This window comes from Rhinatrema bivittatum, chromosome 3 (genome assembly GCF_901001135.1).
Source record: "Rhinatrema bivittatum chromosome 3, aRhiBiv1.1, whole genome shotgun sequence".
NCBI classification, from domain to species: domain Eukaryota; kingdom Metazoa; phylum Chordata; class Amphibia; order Gymnophiona; family Rhinatrematidae; genus Rhinatrema; species Rhinatrema bivittatum.
The window spans coordinates 312,024,989-312,037,348 of NC_042617.1; the positions used below are offsets into that span (position 1 = coordinate 312,024,989).

Genomic DNA, 12,360 nt, shown 5'->3' on the forward strand with positions numbered 1-12,360 from the left:
CATGATTTTTAGGCATGCTAGTAAGATGGAAGTCGAACTGACAGCTGAAAGCAGACTGTGTAAGTAGCCAGCAGGGCCTTGAGGGCATGCTTTCAGCTGAACTTGATGATGCATTAATATGGGTGCTGCTGTCCAAAGGAACTTCTGTCCTGAAGATTTTGATTAATCACTTTCGGGCCGATACAGTAAAAATCGCGGGAGAGCAGGCGAGTGCCCGCTCTCCCGGCGCGCGCACAGGACACTCTCCTGTGCTCGCAATACAGTAATTTAATTTATTTAAATTAGGGCCGGCGGTAAAAAGAGGCGCTAGCGCCTCTTTTCGGACAGGAGCGGCGGCTGTCAGCGGGTTTGACAGCAGACACTCTATTTTGCCTGCGTCGGTTCTCGAGCCCGCTGACAGCCATGGGTTCGGAAACCGGATGCCGGCAAAATTGAGCATCCAGTTTTCAACCCGTGGGCCTATTTCAAATTTTTTTTCTTTTTTTTCTTTTTTTTAACTTTCGGGACCTCCGACTTAATATCGCCATGATATTAAGTCGAAGGGTGCACAGAAAAGCAGTTCTTACTGCTTTTCTGTGCACTTGCCCGGCGCCGGCAGAAATTAACGCCTACCTTTGGGTAGGCGCTAATTTCTTAAAGTAAAATGTGCGGCTTGGCTGCACATTTTACTTACTGAATCGCGCGGGAATTCCTAATAGGGCCATTTGCATGGCCCTTTGCATGTTGCGGGCGCTATTAGGTTCGGGGGGTTGGACGCGCGTTTTTGACGTGCTATTTCCCCCACCGGAGCGCACTGTACTGTATCGGCCTGTTTGTTAGCTCTGGCTGTTCTGTGATTTACAGGTCATAATTGCTTAGTGACTAGTTTGTCACATTGTTGCATGCCAAGTAACTGCACAGAAGAAATGGAATATGCTGCTTAAGGAATCCATTTTTTAGATCTGAAATTCTCAAAACAAATGTGATTTCTGAGTATGACCAAAATGAGATGAAACAGAAGGACCTAAATGTGTATACCCTGGAGAAGAGGAGGGATAGGGAAGATATGATAGATTTTTAAATACCGGAAGTATATTGATGCACAGGAATAGAGCTTTTTTTTTTTTTTTTTTTTTACAGTGGAAAGAATGCTGTAGAAATAGGGGACATAATATGGAGCTCCATGTGGTAGATTCAAGAACAACATCAGGAAATATTTCTTTATGGAAAAGGTATTGGGTGCATGGAATGCCCTCTCGGAAGAGGTAGTGAAGACAATGGTCATGGAATTCAAAAGGGCATAGGATAAACACTGAGAATCCTGAATCACTAAAAGATGGAAATGAAGAAAAAAAGTAACCTGCATGTGTTGGGATAAGCTGCACAGAGTGGCAGTTACTTCCCTAACAAATTTTAAAAACTGGGCAGATTGGATGGTCCATTTTGCAACATAATCATCAGTACACACATTGTCTGGACAATCTTTCCAAGAGTGACAGTAATTTGGACAAGCAGTTTTGCGTAGCCTATTCACCCAGTAGTCTACTCAATGGTGGGATCTGGGTTGCTTATTCAGTAAACGCTCTGCTGCAACCCTCAGCTTGGAACTTCCCACGTGTAATGGCAAATTTAGCTCTGCTTATCGACAGAAAAATCAAGTTTAACTGTAAACGGTGTTTTCTGTAGATTGGATGAATTAGCCATACTAAATACCCACCTGCCTCCCTGGAGAATAGCCTCCCTAGCTAGAATTAGCTCTCAAATCCAACTGAGGGGGCTCACAAGGCAACTTCTGAGCAGGAATTCCCACCCATGCTCAATAGAAAAAGCTCTACTAGCTAAGAGAGGTTTTTTTGGTATGGCTGGAGGCATCCCCCACATGTAATAGCTAATTTATCCTGTTATCTACGGAAAACATCTATGGTATACAAACTTGCTTTCCATGTTGTATTTTCTTCCTCTGATGCCTGTCTCCTCCTTTCTGTATAAGCCCTAATCTTCCCTCCCTTTTATGAGATCCCTTCAGTCATTTCTCTCTTTCAAGATTCTCTATTGACCTTTCTTCCTAGCACTGATAACTAAGGTGATTTTCAATAATGACAGGAGAGAATCAACATTGTTTTTGCAAAGGCAAATCTTGCCTTACCAATTTACTAGATTTTTTTTTTTATTTGAAGGTGTAAATAAACATGGATAATGTTGAGCCAGTTTATACAGTTTGCATTTTCAGAAGGCATTTGACAAAGTCCTTCATTAGACTCTTCAGGAAAATAGGAAGTGATGATATTGGAGGCAGTGTCTTATAGTGGGTTGGTAACTGGATAAAACACAGGAAGCAGAGTAGGACTAAATGGTCAGATTTCCTAATGGAGAGAGTGGACTGCCACAGGAGTCTGTACTTGGGACCTGTGCTATTTAGCATATTTATAAATGATCTGGAGAAAGGAATTACAAGTGAGGTGATCAAATTTGCAGATGACATTGTTTTGAGCTGTTAAAACAGTAGTGTATTGTAAGGAACTGCAGAAGTACATTGTGAGACAAGGGGACTGGGCATCTAAATGGCAGATTAAATTTTAATGTTGACAAGTGCAAAGTAATACACACAAAAAAAAATAATCCCAGCTACAGGTACACAATGCTGAGTTAGAACATAAGAATATAAGAAATTGCCATACTGGGTCAGACCAAGGGTCCATCAAGCCCAGCATCCTGTTTCCAACAGTGGCCAATCCAGGCTACAAGTACCTGCTAAGTACCCAAACACTAAGTAGATCCCATGCTACTGATGCCAGTAAGAGCAGTGGCTATTTTCTGACAACTTGATTAATAGCAGTTAATAGACTTCTCCTCCATGAACATATCCAAACCTTTTTTTAAACCCAGCTATACTAACTGCACGGACAACATCTTCTGGCAACAGATTCCAGAGCCTAATTGTGTGTTGAGTGAAAGAATTTTCTCTGATTTAATTTTAAATGTGCTACTTGCGAACTTCATGGAGTGTACCCTAGTCCTTCTATAATCCGAAAGAGTAAATAGATTCACATTTATCCATTCTAGACCTCTCATGATTTTATACACCTCTATCATATCCCCCCTCAGCAGTCTCTTCTCCAAGCTGAACAGCCCTAACCTCTTTAGCTTTTCCTCATAGGGGAGCACTTCCATCCCCTTTATCATTTTGGTCACCCTTCTCTGTACTTTCTCCAGTGCCACTATATCTTTTTTGAGATGTGGCGACCAGAATTGTACACAGTACTCAAGGTGCAGTCTCACCATGGAGTGATACAGAGGCATTATGACATTTTCCATTTTATTCACCATTCCCTTTCTAATAATTCCTAACATTGTTTGCTTTTTTGACTGCTGCAGCACACTGAGCTGACTATTTCAATGTATTATCCACTATGACGCCTAGATCTTATTCCTGGGTGGTAGCTCCTAATATGGAACCTAACATGTAACTACAACATGGATTATTTTTCCCTATATGCATCACCGCCTTGTCCACATTAAATTTCATCTGCCATTTGGATGCCCAATGTTCCAGTTTCGCAAAGTCCTCCTGCAATTCATTACAATCCGCTTGTGATTTAACTACTCTGAATAATTTTGTATCATTTGCAAAAATTTTTTTATAACTTTTTATATTTAACCATTTTCAGGCATACAAAAATAAAGTACAGGTCACAGCACCGATAATAGAGTAAGAACCAAAAATAATGTCTTACAGCCAGACTTAAGGGTCAAGATAGATAAAATAAATACAAAGATACAAAAACTAGATGACCTATAGTGGGTAACAGGCCATTGCCCTTGGGGAAAAGCAGTACCAAGGAGAATTGTATGCACATAAATATCCTTTTACAGATGATCAAGATTATAATAATATGTAAGGAATGGCCCCCAAATCTGATGGAATTTAAATCCTTTATTGAGCAAATCATAATGTAGTTTTTCTGTATCCATAATGCTCCTCCCCTGGGCCTTCCAATAGTCAATATCTGGGTTAGATTTCCATTTGGTTGCATTTGTGAAACGAGCAGCCGTATCATCTGCAGGTTAAAGCACCTGTTAAGTTTTAACCCGTAAGCTCTATGGTACCACTTTATATTTATTCCCTGCCTTATCTTCTTTCCAGCTTGTTGCAAGCGTCCAAGTTCTCTTTCCCTGTTGATTGTAACTTTGACTTATTACTACCTACTGTTTATCTTTCGTTCACTTAAATTGTTTCTCCAGTTATACCCTTGTTAAATGTAAACCGATCCGATATGGTTATTTACTATGAAGGTCGGTATAAAAAACTGTTAAATAAATAAAATAAATAAATCAGCAAACTTGATTACCTCACTCGTATTCCTTTCCAGATCATTTATAAATTTATTGAAAAGCACAGGCACTCCACTGTTTACCCTTTTCCACTGAGGAAATGGACCATTTAATCCTACTCTGTTTCCTGTCTTTCAACCAGTTTGTAATCCATGAAAGGACACCGCCTCATATTCCATGACTTTTTAGTTTCCTTAGAAGTCTCTCATGAGGGGCTTTGTCAAATGCCTTCTGAAAATCTAAATACACTACATCTACTGGCTCACTTTTATCCACATGTTTATTAACCCCTTCAAAAAAATGAAGCAGATTTGAGGCAAGACTTGCCTTGGGTAAATCCATGCTGACTGTGTTCCATTAAACCATGTCTTTCTATATGCTCTGTGATTTTGATCTTTAGAATAGAATAGTTTCCACTATTTTTCCCGGCACTGAAGTCAGGCTCACTGGTCTGTAGTTTCCTGGATCACCCCGGAGCCCTTTTCAAATATTGAGGTTACGTTGGCCACCCTCCAGTCTTCAGGTACCATGGATGATTTTAATGATAGTTTACAAATTGTAACTAATAGATCAGAAACTTCATTTTTTAGTTCCTTCAGAATCCTGGAGTGCATACCCATCCAGTCCTGGTGATTTGCTACGCTTAAGCTTGTCAATTTGGCCTACTTACATTTTCCAGGTTCACAGTGATTTAGTTCAGTTCATCTGACTCATCACCCTTGAAACCATCTCTGGATCCGGTATCTCCCCAGCGTCATCATTAGTAAACCCAGAAGCAAAGAATTCATTTAGTCTTTCTGCAATGGCCTTATCTTCACTAAGAGCTGTATTGGGAGTCACTACCCAGAAAAAGGACCTTGGACTCTTTGCGGAAAATACCTTGAAATCTTTGGCATAGTGTGAGGCAGCAGTCAAAAAGGCAAATAGAGGGGGGTTGGAAGGAACAGTACTTCATTGAGAGCTTCCTCTTCCAGGAGCTGAGTTGTTACAACAAGAGTTGTGGAGGAGATCATGCTTGGAATCCAGTGTCCAAGTAATCAAAAGGTGCTGCATAGGGAACAAAAAGATGTACTGCAGTTCACCAGTAGGGGTTTGGAAGGAGCAGTACCTCACCAGCTGTTTCCTTTTCCAGGATCTGTGGTGGTACCGTGAGAGCTGGCTGGGAGATCTTGCCTGGAATCCAGCATCCACGTCGTCAAAAGGTGCCGCAGAGGGGGCAAAAAGTCACGCTTCATGGTGTGCAGCCGAAGCTGCATGCCAAAGGGGTGCACCCCTAGCCGCAGATTTGTGAGGACTATTCTAATCTGTGAGTACTGCTTTTCATCATTTTTTTTCCTTTGGAGTCTGTCCTTTTGGGGACCTATAGGGAAGAAGAGGAAAGGGGCCCTTATGTCTGTCCCTGGGAACCCCTTCTCCATGGGATAACCTATAATTGAGGGATTTATGTGCTCTCTCAATGTTTGTGCCCATTCGGGTTTGAAGAGACTTTGTGTATTTAGTACCGTCTTAGAAGGGACTGCTGTCTCCTTTGGTCCCGAATTTATTCCCCATAAACTTAATCACCAAGCAGCCAACTGAGTCTGTGGGGCAGTTATCTCTGACCATTGATGGGCGGGCTATGCTTAGGGGGTTTCAGCAGACCCACTGAATACAGGTGGTGAAGCTGTACTGGGGAGTTCTGAGCAGTCCCTTGGACTGTTGTTGAAGACACCATTTCATATTAATCTTGAAACCCTATGGATTGCTATCAAAGGGGTAGAAAAATCATTATCTGTGGAGGTTGTCGGTTTTGTTGACCTTTGTGGAACTAAAGTTACAGGTAAATTGTCAAAAACTAAGAAAATTGTGAAATACAATTTAAAGCATTACAGCAACACATTTAGCTTTGCAAAAAGATATGTTACATCATAAGATTGAGGATTTTGAAAATTATTCAAGAAGGTTACTTTTTTTTTTTTTTAATTTTCCTAAATGTTCATTGGTATCTCCATCATATACATTGAGTTCTATATTGATTTGTTAAAGGTACCTTCTCCCTCCTGTCTCTAAGGTATTTTAGAGAGTTCTCAAATGGATAGCCAATCAGAGCCTCCTTTATTAATTTCTTATCTTTTGGAACCTGATAATGTGGAAATTAAAAATGTTCTTCCACTTTAGATTAAGAGCAATGTACCTTCTATTTTAAGGTGTCCATTGGTCATCGACTGCTCGTCAGGTGTTTTTTCATGGCGTCGACCAGTTTTCCTCAGTGTCCCCAGTGCCCGCGGACCATGTCCATCACGGATCCACATGAGGCATGCATCCTCTGCTTGGTGGCCTCGCACTACATCTGGGGGTGCTGACTGTGCGACCAGATGACACCCAAAAGGTGTTGGGCATGCCTTGATAAAATGTTAAAACTTTTTGGGACCATGCCTGCGTCGGTCCCTTCGATGCCTAGAGGTCACGGAGAGCCTGCTTCCCCTTGCTGTCCCTTTGGCTAGTACCTCAAAGATCATGGAGAGGGGGCTCGATCCTTGATGATCTCCCTACTCTCCTGGACCTCGGGGTCATTGGTTTCCTTGGCGCTAGGGAAAGACTGGGCCTAGCACCGTAAATGATCCCGCAAGCATAGACACCGGTCACTGTTGGTGCACGGTTGGGTTCTGGAGCAGCATCAGCTGCTGCCAAGCCGCCATCGAAGCGTCACCATCCACCGGAGGCCCTATCCTCCGGTGTGCCCAGTAACCCGAGGCATTCCCCACAGACACCGGTGCAGGGCACCATGCCAGTTTGGAAACCTGAGGAAGAACCGGTGACACCTCGGCCCCCTCCATCAGGTCTGACCACCCAGGACTTCCAGGAGGAGTTGGACCGCAGGATGCAGTTGGCAGTGCTCAAATCGCTGCCAACTGCATCCTGCGGTCCCCCATACCGGTGCCCAAGCCCCACCATCTATGTTGGCACCACATTTGGACATCATCCTGGGCACCCTAATGACGGAGCTGGTGCCCGAAGGGCTCTTGATGCCTCATCGGCCACCGATTTACCTCCACTGGAGAGATCCCGATTCTCGGGTTCTCAGAGGAGGAAGATACGGTATTGTTCCCTTGACCACGGTTCCCCAAGCCTTTGCCGAGAATCATCAGTGCCGTTGTGCCTTCAGAGCCCAGGGCTAATAACCTCATGAACCTCGCCCACGGCGTCCTGGTCCTAGTGAGGAAGATAGGCCCTATGACCCCTAGGGTTAAGACTCCATAGATTCGTCCTCAGATTATTTCGATGACCCCCTTTCAGAGCCCTCTTCTCCAGAGGAGCGGTACTTGTCACCACCTGAGGACTTGTCTTTCGCGGGTTTTGTCAGGGCTATGGCTGAGGATATGCCCTTTCATCTCCTTACAGAGAAGGATGCGCGTCACAAGATGCTGGAAGTTCTCCAGTTCATCAGTGCTCCCCCATTTCTGTCTCCCCCATTAACAGAAAGGCCGATGCCACCTACTTGGTGTAGTAGGCCATGGGGATTGATCGGAGACATCTCCCCTATCAGTTGGTGGTCATGGAGTCTACCTTAAAGGCCTGGCATTCCCGTACCCATGCCTCCGCTCCTCCAGCTTACGAGCATAGGGAGCTGGATGCAGTGGGAAGGAAGATCTTCCAAGGCACCATGCTGGTTGCCCGCATCGCTGCCTACCAACTTTATATGACCCAGTACAACCACAATCTCTGGAAACAAGTCCAAGATTTTATGGAGGATCTTCCCCAGCAACAACAGGAAGCCCTTGCTGCCATTGCCTTGCTGGATCTGGAGGCGGGAAAACACAAGGTGCATTCCACCTATGATGATTTTGAGATAGCAGCCCGCTTAGCCGCCGTGGGCATTGGCGCCAGGCCTCTGATCTCCTGCCGGAGGTCTAGGACAGACTTGCCAACCTCCCCTGTACAGGCGAGAATCTGTTTGGGGATAAGGTCCGAGATGCGGAGGCACATTTGAAGGACCGTCCTCGGAAGGGCTGTCCTCAGCCAGGAAGCCCTCTAGGCTGGGTTCTCGAAAACCCTTCTGTCAGCAGAAGAAAAATGTAAACTCTGGCCGCTTGGACTCGTCTGCCTCGCGTCAGTTCCAGGGGTCATCTCCAACAGCGGGCACCTAGGCCCCTACCGGCTCCCCAGTCAGCCCCGGCCACGGGCTTTTGACTGGTGGCGAGGGAGCGGGCCGTACTCCTGACCTTTGCCTGCACTGGGAAGAGAACATTGGACCGCTAGTTCCCCTCCATTCATCAGGGATACCATCTGCACTTCAGCCGGCCCCCAGAAACCTCTGCCCCATGTCCAGCGTGGGGTTCTTCAAACGGAACTCTCCACCCTCTTCACAGCAGGTGTGGTGGAACCAGTCCCTCACCATCAGCAGGGCCAAGGGTTCTACTCGAGGTTTTTCCTCATTCTAAAAAGGAATGGCGGCTTGCGCCCCATTCTCAACCTCAGGGCTTTGAACAAGTTTCTCGTAAGAAAAAAATTCAAGATGGTTTCTCTGGGCACGCTGATCTCGCTCCTCCGATCTCAAGGAGGCGTACGCACACATTGTGATTGTCCTCGACCATCGAAGGTACCTTCGCTTTGTGGTGGGGGAGTGTACACCACCAATACAAAGTACTGCCCTTTGGGCTGGCCTGCATCTTCACCAAATGCTTAGCAGTGGTGGCTGCCTACCTCAGGCGTCGCTCAGTCCATGTGTTTCCATACTCTCACTCCAGTGCCTTGCAAGCTCTGGCCTTAATGGTGCAGACTCTGCAAATGGTGGGGTTCATTATAAACTTCCTCTAGTTGCACCTGTCTCCGTCTCCTCAGCTGGACTTCATAAGCGCCAGGTTGGACACTGCACAAGCGAAAGCTTTTCTGCTCAGGGACTGGGCGATGGCCCCTGCCTCGTTGGCTACCCTAGACCGTGACAGCAGGAGTGTGCCAGCCCATCTTCTGCTCCGCCTACTGGGCCATATGGCGGCCTCTGACCATGTGACTCCCTTGGCTCTCCTCTACATGCGGAACCCCTGGTGGACTTTGCAATCCCAGTGGCAGCAGGCATCTTAGAATCTAGAGGCTTCGGTCACTGTCATGGACCCTCTGAGGATATCTCTGGCCTAGTGGGAAGATCTTTCCAACCTGGAACACAACCTTCCCTTCCAGCCTGTGCCGCCCCAGGTGACTCTCGCCACCAATGCTTCCCCCCCCTAGGGGTGGGGGAGTCCACGCGAACGGCCTCCGCATGCAAGGCCTCTGGACTGCCACTGAAGCCCGCTGTCAGATAAACTTTCTGGAGCTTCGGGCGATATGGTACGCCTTGTGGGTGTTCAGGGATCAGTTGTCATCCAGGGAAGTTCTGATCTGGATGGACAACCAGGTCACGATGTGGTACATCAACAAACAGGGCGACATGAGCTTGTTCCTCCTCTGCCAAGAAGCAGTGCAAGTCTGGAATTGGGCCCTCTCAAGGGATGTATCTGTGGGCACCATAACCTGCCAGGTCACTTCAATGTGCTGGCGGACAGCTTCAACTGGTCCTTCCAACCACAGCGGTGGTGGCTGATTGGTTCTGCCGATGTGGTATGCTGGAGGTGGATTTGTTTGCCTCCCCCTCACAACCACAAGTGAGCAGGTTCTGCTCCCTAGTGGTGGGGAACGACCAGCCGACCTGCAATGCTTTCTCCTTTCACTAGGGGCAGGGCCGCCTGTATGCGTATCCCCCTCTACTGCTCCTCTTGAAGATTCTGTTGAAACTTCAGCAGGACGGGGAGACCATGATACTCATGGCACCACCTTGGTTTTGGCAGGTTTGATTCCCGTTTCTGCAGGACCTATCGGTGCTAGCGCCCATCCAGCTGGGGACAACGCTCGACCTTATATCACAGAATGAGGGCACCCTGCATCATCTGAATCTCCGGGCATTGGCCTTCATGGCTTGGATTTTGAACGCATAGTCCTCCAGCCATTACAGCTCTCTGATTGGGTTTCCTGGGTTCTGATGAGTCCTGGAAACCTTTGACCAGGAAGTCCTACAGCTCCAAATGGAAGCATTTTTTTTCCATCTGGTGTGGAAGGGCATGGGTTAGACCCTTTCTCATGCCCTCTCCCTCGGCTGCCGGGGAGCTGTCAAGAGTGCCGGTGCCACACCGGCACTCTTGACAGGTGCCGGTGTGGCACCTGTCAAGAGTGTGGGCTCCAGACCAGTTCCATCAAGGTGCACCTTGGTGCTGTCAGTGCATATCATCGAGGTGATGCTTGCACACCCATTTCGGTCCTGCCCCTATTGGGCCATTTCTTGCGGGGTCTCCTCCAGTTGAAGTACCCTCTTCAACCTCCGGTGGTGACCTGGGACCTCAACATTGTCCTGGCAAGACTGATGTGGCCTCCTTTCGAGCTGCTGCAGTCCTCGGATTTGATATTCCTAACCTGAAAGTTATATTCCTGGTGGCGATCACTTCAGCTCATAGGGTCAGTGAGCTTCAGGCTTTGGTTATATACACACCGTACATGAAGTTCTTCCACAACCGTATGGTATTGCGTACACATCCTAAGTTTCTGCCCAAGATTGTGACTGATTCCATTTCAATCAGTTCATCGTTTTGCTCATCTATTTTTTTTTTTTTTTTTAAAGACCTCATTCCCTCCCAGGGGAATGGGCACTTCACACCCTGGACTGTAAAAGAGCTTTTAGCGTTCTACCTAGCTCACACGGCGAGCCACAGGCAGTCCAGCTAGCTCTTCACAGCCTTTGACTCCAATAGGCTGGGAGTGGCGATGGGTAAACAGACCTTGTCCAACTGCCTGGCAGATTACATTGCCTTCTGCTATGTGCAGGTAGGCTTACAGCTAGCCGGCAGAGTAAAGGCTCACTCTGTGTGGGCTACAGCAACGTCGGTGGCTCATTTGCATGCAGTCCCCGTCACTGAAATTTGCTGGGTCGCAACCTGGAGTTCTCTTCGCACGTTTGTGACTCATTCTTGCCTAGACAGGGATAGCCGTCAGGGCAGTGCCTTTGGTCAGTCCGTCCTGCGCACTGTTCCAGACCTGAACCCAATTCTTCTGCTCGTGCTTCTTGTGGGAACCAGACTGCCCTCTGTTACCTGCAGTGCCACAGTTGTGTTATGCCATTGGTATCTTGTTCAGTTGCTGTTGGTCTTTCCAGTTGAAAAGGGCAGTCTGGAGCTTTGTACTCCCCACATGTGAGGACTATCATCCTGCTTGTCCTAGAAGAAAGTGCAGTTGCTTACCTGTAAAAGGTGTTCTCCTAGGACAGCAGGATGTTAGTCCTCAGGAATCCTGCCCACCTCCCCACGAGGTTGGGTTCACTTTCAGTTTGCTTTTCTTTTTTGCTATGTTATGAGACTGAAGGGGATCTCATGTGAACGAGCAGATAGTAGCAGGCTGGGAGTTTTCAGTCTGCTGGTCAAAGCTTCTAGAAACTTTGACAAAAGTTTTCTGTGCCGGGCTCCATCGGATGATGTCACCTACTTGCTGTCCTAGAACATAAGAAATTGTCACGCTGGGTCCTAGGAAAACACCTGTTACAGGTAAGCAACATGCTGTCTCCTAAGGATCACTATAAGCATGCTATATTGTAAAGTTTAAAGTGCAGAAAATTCCAACCTCCTTTACTTGTCATCAGCCTTTGGTAATCTAGGTTTTGTTTTGTTTTTTTCATGTAGATAAGCAGCATGAATTAGCCATGCTGTCTGGGTACGTCCTCCGTGATCTCAAAGATCACTAAAGTCTTTTTGTGAGGTGATCCTTCCTGTATCTTTCCCTGCTCCTCCAAATCTCCTCAGACCAATTTTTTCCATGCGACAGAACAAGCGGAGCTCTCTTCTCTCTGTCAAAGTTGTTACTTAGGAAAAACAAAACATCAAATCACCTCAGCATTGGCAGAAAACTTCACTAATCCTTGCCCACCAGGCTTTAAATTCTGCCACTGTGGAAAAATGTCTGTCATGGATGGACATCAGGTATGCTACATATGCCTAGGTCCGAACCATGACCAGGCTGTCAGGACTGTGGACGCATATCCCCACAGGCCCAGAG

At 46.6% G+C, this 12,360-nt stretch overlaps 1 protein-coding gene across 14 annotated transcripts in view; it reads left to right on the forward strand.

The window, feature by feature from the left end:
* The window catches only part of LOC115087704 (cyclic AMP-dependent transcription factor ATF-7), a 624,371-nt gene that overhangs the window by 45,857 nt on the left and 566,154 nt on the right, over nucleotides 1-12,360 (forward strand). For 6 of the 14 annotated variants that reach the window (XR_003855583.1, XR_003855584.1, XR_003855585.1 and 3 more), the window contains exon 1: nucleotides 5,487-5,617. The exons of 2 other annotated variants lie outside the window; for them this stretch is intronic. The gene's annotated coding sequence lies outside the window, so the exon portion shown is untranslated. Of the gene's footprint in view, nucleotides 1-1,122; nucleotides 1,212-5,443; nucleotides 5,618-12,360 lie in introns of those variants that run through there. 6 more of the 14 variants (XR_003855588.1, XR_003855591.1, XR_003855592.1 and 3 more) reach the window with 2 other exon arrangements.